Genomic DNA, 21,058 nt, shown 5'->3' on the forward strand with positions numbered 1-21,058 from the left:
ATGTTTTTGGCTAAGCAGTTACTTAGGGATAACTCTATATTATGGAAGGAGGTGTACGAATTTGGCAACAGTTGCCCATTTTTGCCACAAAGCAGAGTTATCCTTTTTATTTTTGGCTAGAGGTAAATATTAGGCTCCTTGTATGCTTTGTGGGCAGAAGTGGAAGAGGAAGGCCGAGGTGGATTATTTATTTGGTATGATTTTTCTGTATTCAAATCTTTAATCTCTGTTCTTAGCCACTCTTTTCACCTCTTTCCTAACGTCCTTTTGAGACAGTACCTCAGCTATCCCTGAGCCTAGAATCCCTCTAAGATTCTGGTGGACAGAGACCTCAAGTCTCTAGGGTTCCAGTGGGCAGGTCAGCTTCCATCTCAATTGCAGCTCCTCCTCGTGTATTCTCCTCTGTTTAAGTTGTCAGGATACTCCGTTCCATTTTGTCTTTCAGAAATTTGTTGAATCTCTTGCTGGCCAGTGATCAGCTCTTTCCAGGCTGAATTTTCTTCACTGTTATACAGGCCTAGGTATCTGTACGTTGTTTTTTTTTTAAGTTTTAGGAGTCAAGTGTAGTAAATATAGAATATCTTCAATTAGTACCTCTAATAGAATTTCAATTATTTTTTTAATCCCTGCTGCTTAAATAAAGATACATTTACTGTCCACCATGTGCTGAGCACTTCTCCAGGCTCTGAAGGACATGCAAAAAGGTATAATATGTAATCCCTGCAAGTGTAGAATCCCCACCCACTCTGTTCCAACTTTGATTCCATCACAGGCCTACCTTTTTAGAACACTGATTCTATTATGGTATTTCTTTAGAAATTTTTGATGCTTTTTCCTTGCTCCTCTTTCCCTCTGTAAACCCTGCCTGGCTTTCAGTTCCCTGCCTATCAGTACTTGCCCCTCAAGTGAGAGCTATTCAGTTTATTGTGTCATCAACATGCCATGTCATTTCTCTCCTCTGTGCCTTTGTACTGCCTCTCTACTTTCGGAGTTACCATCTCTTTTATAACTGAGTAGATTTTAAATTTTGCCTGTTTGAAACATTTCTTTCTAAGTCAGCCTTTAAAAGGTTAGATTGTTGACTTATTGATGTGTTGTTGCTTACTTTATTCTAGCTTTAATATGAAGCTAAATAAGTAAAATATAATGAATCAAAGAAGAATAATTGAGAATTGATAAAAATTATTTAGTTTTTTAATTTTTTTAAGCCTAAACAACATAAATTAATTTTCTCACAGTTCTGGAAGCCAGAAGTCTGAGATTAAGGTATCTTCAAAGTGATTTCCTTTGAGGCACCTCTCCTTGAATTGATGTCCTTCTTCTCTTTCTTTTTTCATATGGTCTTTCTTCTGTGTGTCTGCGTCCTAATCTCCTTATATGGACATCAGTGATACTGGATTTGGGCCACCTTAATGACCTCATTTAACCATAATCACGTATTTAATGTACCCTATATTTAGCTACATATAGTCACATTCTGAGGTTCTGAGAGTTAGGATTTCAATATATGAAATTTGTGGGAATAATTCTGCACATGAACCTGGGGTGTTTGAGGCTAGTTTATTTTATAGTTTAAATCACTCAGAATCCTAAGATGGTGGCTTTGGAACTCACAGCTTCAGTAGGGGAATTTGTACTTGTTCTCTTGGTAGAAATTGCTGCATCTGAAGAGAAGCTTTAGCATCTTACTTGACTCTGGTCTAATTATATTTCAGGACTACCATGAAGATATATTGAAAATGCTACCCCACTGGAGGAGTGCAATATCCCATTCAGTTGGTGATCTTCCAGCCATGGAAGTTGCTTACCAGCTCTGATTTTGAATGAACACAGTAAACACAATGATGAAAATGTCAATTAAAAATATCAATGAAAAAATTCTACTCTCCGTACTATGTGTCTGTTTCCCTACGTGTTCTGGCCTAGCAGATACCATCCACACATAGTTGTCTGTAGCTTTGTTTTGCCATACTGTTAAAAACAGTCTTAGTTAAAATCATCTTTTTTTTTTTTTTTCTGTTCTGCCTTCACTTTGCCTTCAGCTCTTGTGGGATCTGGAGGGATTCTTCTGTACTTTACCACACAGTTCCTTTGTCAGGAATTTCAGGATTTCCTCCAAGTTTGCAGTTATGTGTTTGACTTTCTTCCCTAATTTCAGCAAGGACTTTTTTCATTTTGTATTTTCCTACTTTTGTAATTTGGGTTGGTTCTTTTAAATTATCTATTTATTATTTTTTAAATTGAAGTGTAATTGATGTACAATTATTATTGTTGTTTTAGGTGTACAACATACTGATTTGACATTTATATACATTACAAATTGATCAACACTATAAGTTTATTAACTAGATATACCATATGAATTTATTACAGTATTATCAACTGTATTCCCTGTGGGGAACATTATGTCCTGATATGTATAAGTGAAATCATGGTATTTGTGTTTCTCTGACTTATTTCACTTAGCGTAATACTCTACGTCCATCCGTCTCATGGGGGCTTGTCTTCCCGGTGCTGATCCTCCTGGCTGGGGAACCTGATGTGGGGCTCAGATCCCTCACTCAGTGGGGACCTCTGCAGTTGTGATATCCCTCCTAGTTGTGGGTTGGGGTGTGGGTTCTCTGCCCCTCCGGCCCACCTTGATGTGGCCTTTTCTTTGTATCCTTAATTGTAGAAAATCTGTTCTGCTGGTCTTCAAGTTGTTTTCAGAGACAGTTGTTCTACATGTGGTTGTAGTTTGGGTGTGTCCATGGGAGGAGGTGAGCTCAGGGTCTTCCTACTCTGTCAGCCATCTTGATTTAGATCCAATCTGATAAAAATGATTTTAAACTTAAAAGAAACCAAACTTGTTTTCACCTTGTTCTCTGTTTTCTTTGTCAGTTTCATCTTGGACCAAAGCTTTGCTTCCTCGTTACTGAATTGTAGTTAAATAAATTCAGAGACTTAGGATTAAAAAGAATATTGATGTAAACATTGCTCCTGGAGAATTAACATTTAGTTTATAGCACAAAATATGAGCTGAACTAGTTATTTTTTTATTGTGGTAAAATATATATAACATAAAAGTTACCATTTTAAGCATACAGTTCAATGGCATTAAGTACATCCACATTGTGTGTCACTGTTACCACCATCCATCTCTAGAATGTCTTCATTTTTCTAAACTAAAACTCTATACCCATTAAACAGTCATTCCTCATGTCCCTTCTCTACCCTGAACTAATTATTTTAAATTTACCTATTTTTGTGTTTTCTTACTTGTCTTGTTTGCTGTTGTTATAAATGAGTTGGAACTGGGCCAGTTGCTGAGCAGTGTTGAATTACGTGTATAAAGAAGACTGAGCAGTTTGCCATTAGGTGGTTTCCTGGGTGACAGAGCCTTGTTGCATCATATTCTTTATTTTACATCCATGCTCCAATCCATTAAATGTGCAAAAGTACACAAGCTGTTTTTTAGCTTCAGAGATTCCAGGAAAATTCCTTATATTTATACAAGTGTGATAATTCTAAGTTAAGATTGAGCTGAAATACTGCTTTGATTTCACCTGAGATTTTTAGTACCTAAATGAACATATTTGCAAAATTGTTAAATGTGAAAGTGGATGGTAGCTTGGCTTTTTTTAAAGCTGGGAGAAATTTTATGTATATATAAAATACCTATATCTATATCTATATTTGAGATGTCCTGATTTTCTTTCTTTCTCTCTTTTTCCTTTTCTTTGTTATGTTCACTTGCACCTTTTCTTTCCCCTGCCCTGTAAGGTTACCTAATTCTCATAGCTTTTGCTTTTAGACTTTTGCTTAGAAATCTCACCTTTTTCAGTTCAGTTATCTCTGTAAGAAAATAACCCCTAAGTCTATCCAGTTTACCCTTGAACAACATATGTTTGAACTGCGTGGATCCACATATATGTGGATTTTTTTCAATAGGAAATACTACAGTACTACACAATCTGTGGTTGTTTAAATCTGCAGGTGCAGAACCACAGATAGAAGAGGGCCAACTATGAAATTATACACAAGTCTGTGACTGGGTGGCGGGTTTGCACCCCAACCCCCGTGTTGTTCAAGGGTCAACTATATTAACTTCAGTCACAGTTCTTAATCTAGGACTTTTCTGAAAATGTCTCTTACATGGTCTGGTATTACCTCAAACAAACTGTCTAATGTTGGACTTAACATTTTTCCATCCACTTTAAACCCGTCCTCTTTTCTCTTTGTTTAAAGTGGCACTACTATTCTTGTCACTATCTAAGTGTGACACTTAGCGGTAGTCTGCTCTTCATGTCCCAATTTAACTAGTCACCAACTCCTACCAGCTATTTCTATCGGTTATAATGATCATAATCACGTGATCGTTTCCATTTTTATTACACCCTCTCCAGGGGCCTGATAGCTGGTGCCTAGGTTACTGCAGTGGTCCCCTATCAACAGAATTTTCTCTTAAGTCCTTATACCACTGCTTTTTGTAACTCTCACATGAAAGTTGTGAATATCTATTTCGGATTAGTTAATTATGTCTCACTTTTGTCTTTTTCATCTTTGTATCCCCAGAAGCCTTGCATCATAGTTGGTACTCAACAAATGCTTTTGAAAATATGGTATTCTAACTATAATTTCTTCTCCTTCTAATGTATTTCGACAGCATTACCAAGTTCTTTCATTTAACAAATACTAATTTAGTATTTTTTATGTGATAAGGACTCTAAGCTGCTAAGGGTCTAGTAATCAACAATCATGTAAAAACAATGCTTCTGGTAGCTTCTGTTCTAGTGAGTAGAGCAATGGCAGAGTAGCAAAATACATAATGTGTTAGATGGTGATAACTGCAAAGGAGAAAAAAATAAATGAAGAGGGGAGATAGGGAGTATTAAGGGTGAAAGGTTGACATTTTGTATAATGTGGCCAGGAAGGCCCTCCTGTAAAGGTGGCATTTGAGTAAAGACTTGAAGGAAGTGAGTGGAGAGGGCAGTGAATAGCTGGGAAAAGAGGGTCCAGCCAAAGGGAACAGCCAATGCAAAGGACCTCAGGTGCAAATGTGCCTGGCATGTTTGAATATTGGGGAGGAATAGAGTGAGCTGGAAGGTGGGTAGTAGGAGAGGTATGGAGTGGAAGAATACAGACTGAGCAGGGCCTTGTAGGACACAATTAGGAGTGTGGTTTTTTTCTCTGAATGAAATGTCTAGCCTTGGGAGGATTTTGAACTTACAAGTGGCATGATCTGGCTTACATGCTAACAGAATCACTGTGGCAACTCTAAATGAGGCGAGAGAGGAAGTGGGGAGATTAGTTAGCAGCTTTGACACAAATCCTGGTCAGAGGTAATAGTGGCTCAGACCTCAGTGACAGCAGTGGGAGTCGTGAGAGTTTTGTGATATAGTTGAAGTAGAGCCAACAGAATTTTCTGGTGGATTGGATGTGCAGCATGAGGGAGAAAGAAAAGTCAGGGATTATTTGAAGGTCTTTGGCCTGAGCAGCTAAAGAATAGAGTTGCCATTAACTGAGATACAGGTACCTCTGAGAGGAGCAGGTGTGGTAGTGGGTTTTCAGGAGTTAAGCTTTGGATGTGCTGAATTTGTGATCCCTGCTTGACATCCAAGCAGAGCAAGACTGTCTAGGTTCACGTGGGTGTATTAGACTGAAGTTCAGGAAGGAGGTCCGAGAGTCATCAGTATTGAGGTAATATTTAAAACTATGAGACTGAGTCATCTGGTAAATGAATATAGAAAGAAGAGATAAAACTTGTTAAAATACTTTGCCCCACATTTCTGCTTAGTACATACTCTCAAAGGCTCCAAGTTTCACAGTCTCATAAAAATCTCATGTCAGTCACACTGGAGTACATATGTTGCATAAGATCTCCTTTTGTATTGCTGCCTTCCTATTTTTGCTCATCATTTCCCTTAGAATGTTTTCTTCTTTTTCCCCAACTTAAATCCATCTTTTTCCAAGCAGCTTTACCTTATTACCACAGAATGATCTATTTCTTTTTCCAACACCAATTATTCTATATCCTTTTGTGAAAGTCTGCATCTTTATTCTACCCATCCCCCTTATCTTGTCTGTATTGTGCAGTTCATCATATTTTTGTGTCCTTTTTTTTTCCCCAGTGAGCTAATGAGATTTATGACAGGGACCATGATTTTTTTCTCCCTATTTTAAAAAACTGAAGTATAGTTGATTTACAATGTTGTATTAGTTTCTGGTGTACAGTATAGTGATTCAGTTATATATGCATATATACATATACATGTTCTTTTTCATTATAAATTAGTGCAAGCCATTGAATCTAGTTCCCTGTGCCACACACAACAGGACCTTGTTTATATGTTCTGTACATAGTAGTTTGCATCTGCCAGTCCCAAACTCCCAATTTAACCCCCCCTTCCCCTGTAGTAACCATAATTTTATTTTCTGTGGGACCATGATTTTTAATGTCTTCTATAGTGATCAGAACCCCAGTTCTGCTCCTCAGGGGATATCTTTGGAAAAACAAGTCTTTCCAAACACTGGAAACTTGAAGGAAGCAAGGCTGTTCAGGAACATCTGGGCATTGATTCTGCTTTCTCCCATTAGATAAAGTTGTGGCCTTTTTGGTAGTCGGTTTGGCTCAAGAACCAGCAGGAACCCAGCTGTTTGTAATTTCTTCCCATTAAAGGGCATAGCTAGTTAGAGCCTGTTCTTCCCAAAATGGTGATGTAAGCCCTAAGCATAAAAGAGAAGTGGAACCATAGCAATCGAGCTTGCCAAATATCACAGGGCCCTACCTTGTCTTCTCACTGGTAGTGCATGACTCTAGAGGCTAATGGAAGCTATGATGTGATATGCTACATCTATCCTTGCTCTTGTTGGCAGCCTCACTGCTGATAAGATTTTGGATCCTTGGCCAAGTAAGTCGGGAACTAAATGTAAACTTGTGTGTGTGTATGTTTTCTTCCCTCTAATTCATAGCTGATGGCTAACGTTGATTTAGGGCTTACCCTCTGTGGGCCAGTCACAGTTCTAATGCTCTACATGTGTTAACTCTCTTAATCCTCATGACATCATGTGAATTATCCATTTCAGCATATAGCCATTTTTAGATAAGGAAATTGAGGAAAAGAAGACCACATAAGTTTCTTTAATAGCACAATTAATACTAAGTGGAGGATGGGGGTTTGATCCCAGGAGGTTTTGATCCAGAGCTTTTATTTTTAACTGCTGTACTATACTAGCCTATCTGAAATACTGCGCGCAAATTTTAACTATTTCTTTTTGTCTTCTAATAGGTGCCTCTGTAATTTAAAATAATACACCGCTATTTCTTGATTCATCAACTAAGGCAATAACTATTGATGACCTGCCATGAAAACTGAGGATTTAGTTTATTTATGCTACTCTTGTGCTACTCTACTCTCCTTCAAATTTTGTATGGTTATGTGTTATTGATGTTATTTCCTCTGTCTTTGCTACTCCAGTATACCTAAGCCTTTCTTTCATTTTCCATTAACTTTTAGCAGTACCTCTTGTTTCCTTTTTAATAAAATAAGGGTATTATCACTTAAATCCTTTACTTCAACTCTTTCACCTTTTTCTCTGCCTTTTAAACTCCTGTCAAATATCTATTGGCTTTAAAATTATCAAAGTTCATGATATTTGTATTCGATTTAAAGAAGGTAATATAACATTGTAGTTAAGAATGTAGTCGTTGGAGCCAGGCCGCCTGGGTTTCAATCCAAGCTCTACCACATACTAACTGTATGAAGTTGGCAAGTTATTTAGTCTCTCTGTGCCTCACTTTCCTCAACTGTAAAATGGGGATAATAATGTTACTTATTTCACAGGACTATTATGATGATTAAGTGACTTAATATATGTAAAGAATTTAAAACAGGGCCTGCTACATATTGAATACTATGTGAATAATTGCTATGAGTGTTATCATAATTATTCTGTAATCATAATTAACTCTTCCATGCTTTCAGTTTAAGTTAAAATCAATAAACAACATTTAACTATTTAACTTATTATGATTACAATGCAGAACCAAGTAGTATACTCTGATTACATTTCTTTGTCTTAGGGTCCAAAGTCACAAGCAACAAGGTTTTTAGGATCAAAGTCAAATGGGTTATCTTTTCTTTTGTTCCGTATATTTTACACATTATATAATACTTTAATTTTATTCATAATTGGATAACTACATTCTTATAGAGCCCTCCCCCACCCCACTAGAGTTTGTAATTACTTTTTTCCTTATTGAGAAAAAAAAAGATATTCTCAAAATTATTTGGCTTCTCTGTTATGCTTGGTTATAAGAACTCACTTGTTTCTTGGACATAGTCCTTTCATGATCTATGGAAAGATAAAAAGGATAAATTGGAATGTTTCAAAATTAAATATTTTTGCTGTACAGAAGATACTTTTAGACAATGAAAAGGCAGGTTATACCTGGGAGAAAATGTTTGCAAATCATGTATCTTATAAAGAATGTATATCCTGAATGTATAACAAAATTTTAAATTTCAACAATAAGAAAACAGCCAAGTATTTAAAAAAAGGACAAAATATCTGAATAGACACTTCAAACAGGATTCATGGATGGCAAATGACCATAACAAAAGATACTCAACAATATTTGTATATTTGTTAGAATGGTTAAGATAAAAAAAAAAAACTGGTAAGACCAAATGCTGGTGATCTCATGCTTGCTGGTGGGAATGCAAATTGGTGTAGCCACTTTGGGAAACAGTTTAGCAATTTCTTATAAAGTTAAATAAACATAGACTTACCACATGACCCAGGAATTGCACTCCTAGTTGTTTACCAAATTGATTTGAAAATGTGTGTTCACATAAAAGCCTAGATATGCCTTATTCACAATTGCTACCTATATTCATAATCATCACAAACTGGAAGCAACCAATTTCTTCTATAGATGAATGGATAAACAAAAATGATGGTACAGCCATACTGTTGGGTATTAATTAATGAAAAGCAGGAATGAACTATTAACTAGTGCTGCAACATGGATGTGTCTTAAGTGGATTTTGCTAAGTTAAAGAAGCCAGACTGAAAAGGCTACATACTAAATGATTCCATTCACATGGCCTTCTGGAAAGCGTGAAACTATAGGAATGGAAAGCAGATTAGTGGTTGTCAGGGACTTGAGGAAGGGGGAGTGTTTGACTTGGGCAAGCACATGGGAGTTGTTAGGGTGATGAACTAAACTGTTGTAGTGAATGTATGATGCTATGCATTTTTTTAAATCCATAGAACTTTACAGCATAAAAAGGTTAATGTGTGCAAATTTTAAAACATCAGTCAGGAATTTGAGGGATCCCAGAATATAATGCAGATTGATAAAAGAATCCAACAAATGTATTAGAAATGTGTATGACATAACCTCACTGAAGAAATGGGGAAACAGATGCTTGATTTGAATAACTTTGGAGAAGAATGCTTTGACTGGACGTGGTAAAACTGAATATAAAAGTACACATAAACACTGTACTCTGGTTGGTAAAGTTGTTTCTTGTAGGGGTACAGGTTAACAATTCTGAAACTGCTACACATGTATACTGGGAATGAACCAAGACCTGAATGTATGGTGGCTGATAGGAGCCAGGCTTCTCACTGTTGGAAAGGGAGATTGGACAGAAGCACGGGGCGGGGGTTGGGGGAGAGGAGGCTAGAATGAACAAAATAACTGACCAATACTCCTCAAAACTGTTAAGGTCATCAAAAATAAGGTCTGAGAAACTGTCACCAGAAAAAGATAAGAAAACATGATCACTAAGTATGGTATGGTATCCCGAATGGGGTCTGCAACAGAAAAAGGATATTAGGGATAAACTGGTGAAATCCAAGTTAAGTGTGTAGTTTATTTAGTATTAAAGTACCAGTGTTCATTCTCTAGTTGTGACAACTGTGCCGTATAATGTAAGATGTTAATAATAGGGAAAACTGGTACACAGAAACTCTCTGTGGTGATTTTTCTATAAATCAAACTATTCTAAAAAAGTTTAAGTAAAAAAAAAAAACAAACCAGTAAACCACATTTAACTGTCAAACTTATTATGATTGTGTAATACAGAACCAAATAGTTTATACTGTGATTATATTTCTTTGTCTCTGTGTCCAAAGTCATGATCCTAAGGAGAATGTTTTTAGGATCAAGGCCAAATAGATTTAATTTTTCTTCTACTACATAAATTTCTCAAAATTATCTAATACTTTACTTTTCTTTATAATTGAATCTTGACTTTCATATGTGGCTTTTTTTTCCCTCTAGAGTTTAGAAGTACTGTTTTTTTTTCTTTTGATTGACAATAAGATACCTTCATTGGGTTCTCAAAATGATGTGGTTTCTCTGTCGCACTCAGTTTTAAGAATGCACTCTCTTCTTGGAGACAGTCCTTTTAGAGCCTTTTATTTTAGTGTGGGATTTGTTGCTCTCTAGATCTGCTGTGTGATTGTTATTCTGGATGTTTTCTTCCCTGTGTTACTGGGCTAGATCTTCCATTTCCTAGATCCTATGTTTTATTTGTCCCTCACTTCATTTCACTGAACAGCATCCTTGATGTCTTCAGAACATTGCTTAGTAACAAATTTTCGGTTTCTTATGTGTCTGAAAATGTTTGTTTGGTCTTTACAGTTGATGGACCTATGGATATAGAATTTTAAGTTCAAAATTCTAAACATTTTTCCCTCAGAACTTTGAAGGCAAGGGACATTGCCTTCTAGCATTTTGTGTTTCTACTGAGAAGCCTGATACCTGCTTATTTCTTACTTTCCTGGAAGCTTTTAAAATATTTTTCACATAAACTTCATGTCAAAAAATCTTGAGAATGTATCCAGATATGGATCTGATTTTTGTTCATCTGATTAGTGCCTGATATAGGGCTTTTCAATATAAAGACTTGTATTTTTCTTCACCTTTCTGAAATTTTCTTCTATTATTTGATTATTTCCTCCCCTATATCTGCTTAATTTTCCCTGTCTGGAACTTCTGTTAGTCTGATGTTGAATCTTTTAGATTTGTTTTCCATTTCTTATATCTTTTGTTCTCCTATGTTTTCTTTTCATTTGGCTGTATATTCTAAGAAATGCCCTGTCTTTATTTTCCAGTCCTCCTACTGAAATGTTTTCAGCTTGTTTATGAAGTTGATGAGCTCTTGGCTGAGGCAATGGGGGCAAAAGAGCCTTGTGTCTCTCTTATCCTGCCCCAGGCTAACCTAGACTTGTTCATAAGACAGTTGTGGGGATGTAAGCAAGGTAAGCAGAACTGGAAGGACTTTTGAGGTACAGACTTAGAACTGGTTTAGAACTTAACAGTGTCACTTCTGTTGGACGCTTTTGGCCAAAACAAGTCTTAAAGCCAGCCCAGATTCAAAGAATAGGGGAATTGACTACACCTTTTGATGGGAAGAGCTACAAAGTCATATTGCAAAGGATATTAATTCAAAGAGGGGTAGGGAATTATGTTTCGCTATCCTGTCTAGGGAATTGATATGATACACTGTCCTCTTAAGTATTATTTCACTTTTAGAAAAAAAGTTTTATAATCTCCTTTATATGTATATCTATGTGTATATCTGTAGAAACTGTGTATATAGTTTCATATTGTCAAAGAAACCAGAACTGGATGTGTTAACGTGGTAAAAACAGATTTTATTCAGGAGCATTTCTGTAGCAGAGAAGATACCTCAGTATAGAAATGTGCTCAATTCTGAATAAAGCAGGAATAAGTGGGGATTTATGGCCAAGGAGCAGGCTGGGGGAGAGTGGATGGAAAATTACTAAGAAGAAACATCAGGGGTAGGAGGGATTCTGGTGAAAAACCAACTTGACAGAATTCTTGCTGAAAGCAGGCTGGGTGATTAGATACTGAGGATAGGTGATTGATGCAAAGCTGACTTAGGATTTTTGTTAAAACTGTGTGGTACAGAGATGAACATGGAAGGCCAGAGGTTGAAGCTTAGTGGAGAAGAGGGTTCAGAGGAGCTTGATTAAGCTGTTTGGTCAAGGAGAGTGTCTTTCTATATATATATAGATATCAAAAACTCTGTGAATTTCTCAATATTTAAAATGTTTCTTAAGATTCTGTTTGTGAAGATTTTAACTTGAGGAAATGAAGAATTCTATGCAGCTTGTATGTTGGAAAATTTCCTACAGACTATTATGATTTTCTCCCTTTGGAAAAAATTCTATATATAGAATTTAGACAGTGTGTTTTTATTTCAGATACATGAAAAATGGTCAGTGAGGCCTACTTAGAAGAACATTTTGATTTCTCAACTTTTTTTTTTTTGGCCAACATTTATTCTCTCTTAGTAAGATAGAACATTTGAATAGTAAGTAGACTCTACTTATCTGGCCACATTTTGGGACGAAGCTGGCAAATAAGAGATAATCCTCTCCTTTTGATGCAACAACCTTGGGAAGGACAGTCCGGTGAAAAGCAGGCTTTTCTCTGAAGTCTGAGCTGGGGCTTGGGGAGCACTGTTATAAAATGTCCAAGCCCTCATCTAGGGGTGTTGGATGCTGTTACATCCAATATGTGTAGATGTGCTCTGAGATCTACCCATACTCCTTCAGCTCACCCCAGGGCAAGAAATTCAGGGATCTTCGTATCTGACCCATAATTTATGAGAATACAATGCCCATCAGCCGTATCTGTCTCAAGTGGAAGAGTACCTGGATATGACCCTACATGTGACAAAGGGAGGTTGAGGATAGTCATAATAACAATAATATCTGCTCCTTTGGTATGTGCCAAACACTTCTTTCAGCTCACTCTGAAACTCGGTATGCCTCTAATCAGACTTAGCTGTTCTCTTAAAACCTGGTTCTGTTCCAGTGTCCCCTTTCTTAATAAGTGGAATCACCATCCATTCTGTTTCTTTAATCGGAAACCAACTGCCTGTCTTTGAGAGCTCCCTCACCCTCACTCCCCATATGCTAGGCGGAGCCAAGTTCTGTCAGTTTTACTTTCTAACTATCTCTGCAAGTCATCCTTTTTTCTTTCTGCTGCTACCACGCTAGTCCATAATCTGGGCATAGATTACTATCCAAGATTCTATTCATATGTACCACTGCAATAGTATTTTGCAATAACTTCATACCTCCACCCTTTCAACTCCTCCCATCTCCAACACATCAGAAGTTCATTCTTCATGCTACAACTTCATTTTATATGCAAATCTGGTCACATCCTCTTCTATGTGAAAAGTATCTGTGACTTTTTCTGGCTCTTAAGATGGAGATCACAATTCTTACCATGGCCTACAAGGAAATGCTGTTAATGTTGAGACTTGAGAAATGTATTAATGTGTGGAATAGCCAGGCAGTTTCTAATATGGCATATTTTTGAATTTATACATTTAAGGACCTATAGTTGAGATGATGTTCACATGGATTGATGATTAGTCAGTGAGGCAAACAGGTTTAACACAGACTGATAGATTTGTAAAATTAGTAGACATTTTAAATTGCTCATTATTTGTGTATTGCAAATACCTGTTTTTCTATGTTCCTCCTTTTTCCCCCCTAGCTTTATTGAGATATACTTGACATATAACGTTGCGTAAGTTTAAAGTATACAGTGTGAAGTTCAATACACATATATATTGCAAAATGACTACCACAGTAGGGCTACTAAACACCTTTATCACCTTACATGATTTTTATTTTTTTGTGTTTGGTGAGAACGTAGTAAGATCTACTCTTTTAGTGATGTTCTAATATATAATACAGCATTGTTAGCTGTAGTCATCATGCTATATGTTAGATCCCCAGAACTTATTCGTCTTATAACTGGAAGTTTGTACTTTTTTTTACCAACATCTTCCCGTTTCCCCCACCTCGAAGCTCCTGGCAACCACTGTTCTACTCTGTTTCTATTTGTTGCTTTTTTTTTTTTTAAATTCCACATATATGTGAGGTCATAAATTATCTGTCTTTCTCTGTCTGACTTATGTCACTTAACATAATGCCATCAAGGACTGTCCATTTTGTTGAAAATGGCAGGATTTCCTTCTATCTCATGGCTGAGTAGTATCCGTGTGTGTGTGTGTGTGTGTGTGTGTGTGTAACATTTTCTTTATTCATCCATTGATGGATGCCTAGGTTGTTTCCATATCTTGGCTATTGTGCATAGTGCTGCGATGAACGTGGTGGGTACAGGTTTCTCTTTGGGTTCCTGATTTCATTTCTCTTGGATATATACTCAGGAGTGTGATTGCTGGCCTGTATGGTAGTTCTATTTTTAATTTTTTTAGAAACTGACCTACTGTTTTCCAAAGTGGCTCTCTGTACCAGTCTACATTCCCACCAATAGTGCACAAGGGTTCCCTTTTCTCCATATGCTTGCCAACACTTGTCTTTTTGATAATAGCCCATTCAGATGTGAGGTGATAGCTCATTTTTGCTGTAATTTGCATTTCCCTGATGTTGAGCATCTTCATGTACCTGTTAGCCATTTTTTTATGTATTTTTTTTTGAAAAATATCTATTCAGTTCCTCTGCCCATTTTTAAATTGGATGGTTTGGTTTTTTGCTGTTGAGTTGTATGTGTCCTTGTATATTTTGGATATTAACCATTTATTGGATATGTGGTTTGCAAATATTGTCTCACATTCCATATATTGCCTTTTCTTTTTGTTGATTTTTCTTTTGCTGTGCAGAAGATTGATGTAATCTCATTTATTTATTTTTGCTTTTGTTGCTTGTGCTTTTGATGTCATATCCATAGAATCATTACCAAGATCAATGTCAAGGGGCTTTTCCTCTATGTTTTCTTCTAAAAATTGTACAGTTTCAGGTTTTAGTTTAACATTCTTTTTTTGTCATTAAACCACTTGCCTCCAAAATGAGTGTTGCAGTTCTGTGAGGTGTTTTAGGGAGGTTTTGTAGAAAATAGATTAGTTTTGGAGAATCTTTAAACTGTATGATGTAGAATAGGCTTTGTAGCAGGTGGCCAGTGTCATAGTTTGCAATATTCTCTTCCTTTCCCCCATCCTCCTCCTACCCAGATCACTATCCAAGCACAATTGCCTTTATTTTTTCTGCATGTCTGTCCTTTTGTCAATATCCAAAAATATATTTGCTTGCTCCTGAGAATAGATTACACAAGATACTAATCTATCTGTCCAAGTGGTAAGTGTTGTAACTAGAAGACCTTCAGACGTTTCTGAACAAAGGAAAATGATCTTGACTTGTTTTCTTTTGGATAGAATGGAGAACTTTTAATTTATTTTTTGTGGAGTCTTTTTGGATGTGTTGGGATTTCTCTGTGGGCAATTTTGAGATAAAGAAACTAGTACATACGTTATAAGCACATAAGGATTCTGCTACCTAAATGCCTATAAGATTTTACCTAAAGGTTTCCATTTTAAAAAGGCTGTTAAATAGAGCCTCTAAAATAAATAATTAAAAGATAATATAAATTTCAAAGTAGATTAATGTACCATGTTGATAAATGGGACTTTTCCTCTCCCTTCTGATTTTGGGCTGTCTCACAGTTGAGAACAGAGCCTGGAGATTCTAAATACATAGGTACTACCCAATCTGTGTAGAACTTGTTATGGCCACAGTCCCTTCCTAGGAAGAGCTTCTAGGCAGTTTCTTGCACATGATGGCTCTTTGCACTGCCACATGACTCCACCAACTCATCTACAGCTGATTGGTGATTGCTGAACTCAGTACTCCATCCCACCAGCTGTAGCCAGGCCAGGGGCATACAGGATACTGCCATGAAGGCACCCCCCACATAGGGGAAATGGCCATTTGCTGGTCAGTGAGATTCATTCTTTCTTTAAGTTGTTGTTATTGTTATTTTTAAACAGAAGTTACAGTGATATAGGCAGTTGATTCCAGGAGCAAGAATCAAAAAACATAAGTTAATAACTGAGTTATATCAGTGTTGAAACAATAAAATAAGAGATCCACCTGCTAGAGCTGCCTGAATCCAAATCTTAAATTTGGTTTTCATCTGATCAGGTTCTATTTAAGTTTCATATAAGCTTGTTTTCAAGTATAAGTGAGATTTATCCTACTGGAAATAGTGCTCATGGTTTGTCAGTTTATGAGAGACATTTTTTTCCACTTCCATTCTTTATACATATCTTCTTATCTGAGTGGCTGCAGTTGTTGCACTAGTAATTCTATTTGAAATTTCCCCTATAATTCTTGTCCACTTGAGTTTAAGAACTGACAGAATCTTGAGTTGCCATCATGACTCCTTAGGCACAGGGAGTACAGTTAGATTTTGTATCTGTCAGGAAAAAAAGACTTAGTAAGATAATGTTTATTTTATAGAGTAATAATCTTTTCTCTAAATGTTGTTCTCAGTTCTTTTCCAAAAATTGTCATTGCCAAATAAAAATCTTTATTTCTAAGGAGAAAACATGTAATAGACAGTCAGGATTTCATACTGAATTCATGTTATTGGCTTCTTGGGTGAAATAGGAGATTAAAGTGTGGTTATATAGAAATGTAGTAGGTTGAAGTAGAGAGAGAATGAGAATGAGAGAGAGGAAGAGAGGAGAGAGATGTTGAGAACATGAGAGAATACAGCCCTCTTTTCTAGTTTATGATTTCTCCACCATGAATCTGAGTGAGTAATCTAGCCTATATAAATAACTGCAGGTCTCACTAAATTTCTGTATATTTCTTGGAAAGAAATTTACTGGAGTTCTCATGATCACCACTACCTCTGCCTGTTAAGTAGATACTGGAGTTAGGATGCCTCAGGCCAAACATCTCTTTAGGCAGGGACACAGCCCCACTCATCAGCAGACAAGCTGACTAAAGACTTTCTGAGCCCACAGCTACCTATAAACATCCCCTAGACATGGCTGCAGAACACACATTCTTTTCAAGTGCACATTCAACGTTCTCCAGAATAGATCACATGCTTGGCCACAATGCAAGCTTCTGTAAATTTAGGAAAATTGAAATCAAATGAAGCATCTTTTCTGTCCACAATGCTATGAGGCTAGAAACCTCAGGGAAAAAACTGTAAAAAACACAAACATGTGGAAGCTAAACAGTATACTACTGAACAACCAAAGGATTTCTGAAGAAATCAAAGAGGAAATACAAAAATACATAGAGACAAATAAAAACGAAAACATGGTGATCTAAAACCTATGGGACACAGCAAAAGCAGTTCTAAGAGGAAAGTTAATAGTGATGCAAGCTTCCCTCAGGAAACAAGAAAAATCTTAAATAAACAACCTAGCTTTACACCTAAAGTGACTAAATAAAGAAGAGCAAATAAAACCCAAAGTTAATAGAAGGAAAGAAACCATAAAGATCAGAACAGAAATAAATGAAATACAGGCTAAAAAACAATAGAAAAAATCAGTGAAACTAAAAGCTAGGTCTTTGAAAAGACAAACAAAATTGATAACCTTTAGCCAGACTCGTCAGGAAAAAAAGAGGCCTCAAATCAATAAAATCAGAAATAAAAAAGGAGAAATTAAACTGACACCACAGAAATACAAAGGATTGTAAGAGACTACCATGAGCAATTATACACCAATAAAATGGACAACCTAGGAGAAATGGACAAATTCTCAAGTAGGTACTGGGGAAAACCTTCTCTCTCTCTAAGGTAAAAGTTGGGATGTGTCATTCAGAAATACAGAATGTGCAGGGAACCCCAGCCCGACCTGGCTGCTCCAGTTGAGAGCTTTTCTTGCCTTTTTTCCTGGTAGCTTTTCTGTCAGGTACCACCAAAGTGGCACCTTTTGACAACCTCTGTGTCAGCACCTCTTGCTTTTCCTTCTTATGTCAGATTTCCATCATAGGCACCTTTAACAGTTGTAGTTCTTCACAGTCCCTTATGATTCCCAGTTGCGGGTGCTCCCCATGGCTAGCTTCTGGTAGTGTTGCAGCTGATGACCCCAGGCCTCTTGCTTCCTCCCGTAGAAATATTGTCTGTTCCCGGCCTTGCTTTTAACCTCATCTCTCACCAGTTACTTCCTTTCTGCTCTCCCATCTCTGGACTTATTCATACCAATGTACTTGTGATTTTCCAAATAGAACTCACTGTTTGATTACCTGCTCCTCTCCATGTCAGCCCCAACTTTGACTGCAGGATTGGTTTTCTGCGATTTCTCAGGTGGAATTAACCACTGCCTCCTTTGTACCCTCATCTATACTCTAAACTTGGTATTATAGCATCTGTAATTCTTTGCTGTTGTTTATGTCTCCCTTAAGTGGAGCAGAAATGAGTCATATCCACCAAGCCCTGTACAAATTGCAGGTTCTTAAGCAAAATAAATAGCTGTTCTTTTAAGCCACCAAATTTTGGGGTAATTTGTTATGCAATCATAGAAACTGAATTAGATCTTGGTACATGGAAGTGGGGTGCCATGTAACAGAAACCTAAAAATGTAGCAGTGACTGAGGCTAAACTAGGCAGGACTAGACAGTGAGCAGAAGGTGGGATGACCTTGAAGAATTTGTTATTGGAAGCTTGATGCCTCTCAAGGAGATATCAGGGAAAGTTCAAAGGGAAGTGAAAAAAATATCATAGGGAGCTGGAGGAAAGATTTTTGTTATGTAATAGCAGAAAGCTTAGCAATGTTGTCACTTACAGTGATGTGGCAGATACAAAATAGTTATAATGAATTGTATGATAAAGATATTTCCAGGGATATTTGAAGGTGTTGTCTGGCTATTTCTTGCTACTTATAGTAAAATTGATAGGAGAAAGTGCAGTAGTGTCAAGGCTTGTGTCTTCCAAAATTCACGTGTTAAATCTTAGTGCCCAGTGTGATGGTATTAGGAGATGGAGCCACTGGGAGGTGCTTAGGTCATAAGGGTGGAGCCCTCATGAATAGGACTAGTGTTCTTATAAAAGGGACCTCCAACAGAGCTCCCTAGCCCTTTCTACCATGAAAGAACACAGTGAGAAGTTGGCAGTCTGCAACCCAGAAGAGGTTACCAGAACCGAACCTAACCAGCTGGCATACTGATCTTGGACTTCCAGCCTCCAGGACTATGTAGAATAAATTTTGTGGTTTATAAGCCACCAAGTGTCTGGCATTTTGCTAATAGTAGTCTGATCAGACTAAGAGAGAGAAGCTAATAAAAGAATTGTTAAATATAAAGGAACCAGAACTCACTGAGTTTGGAAATGAAATTTTTTTCAGTTTTTCCAAGTTTCAGACAATTTTCACATTAAGAAAAGTGTTATGGAAAGAGATCAATCTAGAATATTGTGAGACAACATGGTTTAACCATGAAACCAAGGGAGTGATTGTAAAACTCTTAATAAAGGGATCAGGAAACTTAATGTCATGCCTCACAAAGGCAAACAGTCCCTCTAAGGGTCTTGAGGACACGTCATGCCTCACAGACCTCCTTTATTAAATGAAAAGGTCCTCTAAGAATTTTAAGAGATTTGTCCCCCAGGACCCTTAGAGGAAGCTCAAGGATTTATACTGAAATTTATAGGTGTGATTTTAGTCTAATGGAATGGATTTTAAGTTTAAGTTGATTCACAAGAAATCTACATAGTTAAGAGAAAGGCTTTATTTTTTAGAGCAGCTTGAGGTTCACAACAAAATTCATCAGAAAGCACTGAGAGTTCCCACATACCTCCTTGTACCTCTCATGTACCATAGTAGTACTTTTGGTGAAAGTTGATGAACCTACATTGGCACATCATTATCTCCTGGTTTATAGTTCACACTAGGATTCACTCTTGATGTGAACCCTATAGGTTTGGACAAATGTGTAATGACATATATCCGCTATTACAGGCCTTTAAAATCCTCTATGCTGTGCCTATTCCATGCCTCCCCCAGCGTCTGACAACCATTAATCTTTTTATTGCCTCCATGGTTTTGCCTTTCCCAGAGTGTCATATAGTTGGAGTCATACAGTATGTAACCTTTTCAGGTTGGCTTCTTTCACTTAGTAATATGCATTTAAGCTTCCTCCATGTCTTTTCATGGCTTGATAGCTCTTATCTTTTCAGTGCAGAATAATAGTCCATTGTCTGGATGGTTTATTTATCCATTCACCTACTGAAGGACATCTCGGTTGTTTCTAAGGTTTGGCAATTATGAATAAAGCTACTGAAAACACCTGTGTGCAAGTTTTTGTGTGAGCATAAGTTTTTAACTCCTTTGGGTTAATACCAGTGAGGATGATGGCTGGATCATATTATAAGTGTATATATAATTTTGAAAGAAGCTGTCAGTTGTCTTCCAAAGTGGCTGTACCATTTTGCATTCCCACCATCCGTGAATGAGAGTTCCTGTTACTCCACATCCACAGCAGCATTTGGTGGTGTCAGTTTTCTGGATTTTGGCTGTTCTAATAGATATGTCGTGTATATCGTTTTAACTTGAATTTCCCTAATAATGTATGATGTTGAGCGTCTTTTCATATGCTTATTTGCTGTCTGTGTATCTTCTTTGGTAGGCATCTGTTTAGCTCTTTTGCCTGTTTTTGACTTGGGTTGTTCATTTGCTTACTGTTGAATTTTCAGATTTTTTGGTATATTTTAATTGAACTCCTCCTAACACGATTGGAAGCCCACCTGCTGCTGTCAAAGCCTCTGCTCCAAGGTTTGCCTCCAAGGGTTAGGAGCAGGGAGAGTAAATAACTTAGTTACAATACTATTGAGAAGAAAAATAATACTGCTATTTTAAAAAAATCTTTTCAGAAGGAGTGCTTTTCCAATAAAATTTTAAAAAGAAAAAATTCCTTGTATATTTTAGGTAACAGTCTTTTATCAGATATGTTTTTTTTTTTACTAATATTTTCTCCCAGTCTGTAGTTTATCTTCTTATTCTCTTGATCCACAAAGGATTATATCAGCTTGGACTGAAAGGCACAGAGAGTACAAAATGAAAAGAGACTTTTGGATCCCAAACGTCTATCGGCAGGGAGTGTGCTAAGTACTTGTCTACTTAACATGAACCGACAGCCCAGGGTAGGGAGCCGTGAGCCACAGAGAATCATTCCTAAGCAGTACAACTGAGTTGTAATAGAGAAACTAGCAGCATGTACCCAGCTGGATTTCAGGCTTTTAATGGACCAGTAACTGCTTTCT

General features: G+C 37.0%; 2 long non-coding RNA genes across 4 annotated transcripts in view; one reads left to right on the plus strand and one right to left on the minus strand.

Annotated features, from left to right (window-relative positions):
• Nucleotides 1-21,058, plus strand: part of LOC116280951 (uncharacterized) — a 73,281-nt gene that overhangs the window by 9,788 nt on the left and 42,435 nt on the right. The gene's annotated exons all lie outside the window — the stretch shown is intronic.
• On the minus strand, nucleotides 2,325-3,302 carry LOC140696897 (uncharacterized). Its single transcript, XR_012073539.1, has 2 exons — nucleotides 3,239-3,302; nucleotides 2,325-2,809 (listed from the first exon to the last, which is right to left on the minus strand). It is a non-coding gene; the product is annotated as an uncharacterized lncRNA (long non-coding RNA).

The sequence above is a fragment of the Vicugna pacos genome, chromosome 6, assembly GCF_048564905.1.
Source record: "Vicugna pacos chromosome 6, VicPac4, whole genome shotgun sequence".
NCBI classification, from domain to species: Eukaryota; Metazoa; Chordata; class Mammalia; order Artiodactyla; family Camelidae; genus Vicugna; species Vicugna pacos.